A 2740-nucleotide genomic window follows, 5' to 3' on the forward strand; every position below is an offset into this window, starting at 1 on the left:
ACAGTATGGTATTAGCAGCAAAACAGACACACGGACCAGTGGAACAGAATCGAGAGTCCAGAAGTAAACTTACCTTTATTTAGGCAAATAATTTTTGACAAAAATGCCAAGTACATACAGTGGAGGAAAGAATGCCTTTTCAATGAATGGTGCTGGGAAAACTGGAAAGCCACCTACAGAAGAATGAAATTAGATTGTTGTCTATCACCACACACCAAAATTAACTCAAAATAGAGTAAGGACCTAAATATAAAACCTGAAACAATAAAGTACATAGAAAAAAAAAACATAGAAACTAAACTCGAGGACCTTGGACTTAAAGAGGAGTTTATGAATTTGATCTCAAAAGCAAGGGAAGTAAAAGCTAAAATAAATAAATGGGACTACATCAAACTAAAAAGCTTCTGCTCAGCCAAAGAAATCATCAAGGTAAAGTGACAACCATCCTAAAGGGAAAATATATTTGCAAGCAACACTTCTGATAAGGGCCTAATATCCAAAATATACAAAGAACTCATACAACTCAATAACAACAGCAAAAACAAACAAACAAACAAACAAACAAAAACAAATGATCCATTCAAAAATGAGCAGAGGATCTGAAAAGTCCCTAGAGGACATACAAATGGCCAAAAAATATATGAAAAGATGCTCAACATCGCTAGCTATTAGGGAAATGAAAATCTAAACTGCAATGAGATACTATCTCACATATGTTAGAATAGCTATAATCAACAGGACAAGTAATAGTAAATGGTGAAGAGGATACAAAGAAAAATGAACCCTCATGCACTGCTGGTGGGACTGCAAATTTTTACAGACACTATGGAAAACAGTATGGAGGATCTTCAAAATACTAAGAATTGATCTACCATATGATCCAGCAATCCTTCTACTGGGTATTTACCCCCAAAGACTTAAAAATGTTATCTGAAAAGATATCTGCACACAGATGTTTATAGCAGCATTATTCACAGTGGCCAGGGCATGGAAGCAACTAAAGTGTCCTACAACAGATTATTGGCTAAAGAAGCTGTGGTACATATATGCAATGGAATATTACTCAGTCATAAGCAGAGATGAAATACTGCCATTTGTGATAACATGAATGAACCTCAAGATAATCATGCTAAGCGAAATAAGCCAGACAGAAAAAGTTGAAAATCACATTATATTACTTATATGTGGGATATAAACCTAACAGCAACAAATGCGCAAAGACAAACAGAGACTCATGGACATGGACTATAGACTAGTAGTTACAAGAAGACTATAGAGTAGTGGTTACTAGTGGGGTGGGGGAGGAGGAGGGATGTAGACAGGGTAAAGGGGCTCAAATATAGAAGGTAGGGGGAGAGGTAAGGGAGTAAAGGGGGTCAAATATATGATAGCTGAAAGAAACTGAACTTTGGATGGTAAAAACACAATAGAATATACAGACATCAAATTATAATGTATACCTGAAAATTATATAATTGTATTAACCAATGTTACCCCAATAAACTTAATTTTAAAAAATGACACAGACATTTGATTTTTAATAATTTTTTGTATAAAGACTTTTTAAAAATTTTTTTCTAAACTATTAAAAATATTTAAAAAAAACTTATTTAGCTTGTGGGTCCTATAAAAATGGGCAGGTGATCAACATAATCCAAAGGTTGTAGTTTGTTGACTATGACTTAGCCAATGCATTAGTAGGCTCCATAATGTACTTGTATAATTTTATGTGTGCTCCATCTGTCCTCAAACCTCCTTTTTTATCTTTATGCCAACAATGCCATCTGGGTTGGCTCCCAAAGACATGTAATTTGCAAAAGCTCCTTCTTTGACAAATCTTACCTTCTTTTTCACACAAGTCTTCAGTCTCTTAAATTAATGCCCTCTCCCCTCATCAATAATATCAAAAAATAACTAAAAATTTGATGATGAACTTTTCCAAGAATTTTGCATCACTTTCTGTGACAAAGTGAATAGTAACTCTATTAATGGGGTGATCCAAAGTGGGGAAATGGACCCATTCTGACATAATCATAGTCAACCTGCAATAAAAAGGAGCGGTTCTCCAAAGGAAGGTGTGTTGAGAAGACTAATACATGTCTATAAATGGGTTCGTGAATTACTTCCACTGAAGCACCTGTATGACACCAAATTATTAAAAGTCCACTATAAAATAAGGAATACTCTGTATCTGCAGTAGTTCTGAAATGTTTATATCTCAGAAATATACAAGGGATTACAATGATTTACACTTGTCAGTGAGCTTTGAGGTTATCCTAAACATTTTTTTCCCTACCGAGTATAAGGATATAGCCTTTATATCTGTTCTTGTGGAGTCTTTAGGGCTTTCTATATAGAGAATGATGTCATCCACAAATAGTGACAGTTTTACTTCTTGGTTTCTTATTTGGATTACTTTTATATCTTTCCATTACATGATTTACTAGCTAGGAACTCTAATGTTATGTTCAATAACAGTGGTGATAGTGGACATACTTGTCACTATTTGTGGATTACATGATTCTCTATATAGAAAGCCCTAAAGACTCCAGAAGGACACTACTAGAAACAATAAGCAAAGACAGTAAATTTTATGAATATAAAATCAATGTTCAGAAATCCATAGCATTCCTATACTCTAATAATGAAGTCTCAGAAAAAGAAGTGGAAAAACAATTCCTTTTGCAATTACAAAAAGCATAAAGTACCTGGGAATTAATTTAACGGAAAATGTGAAGGA

Source organism: Rousettus aegyptiacus, unplaced genomic scaffold (genome assembly GCF_014176215.1).
Source record: "Rousettus aegyptiacus isolate mRouAeg1 unplaced genomic scaffold, mRouAeg1.p scaffold_m13_p_9, whole genome shotgun sequence".
In the NCBI taxonomy this organism is placed as follows: Eukaryota; Metazoa; Chordata; class Mammalia; order Chiroptera; family Pteropodidae; genus Rousettus; species Rousettus aegyptiacus.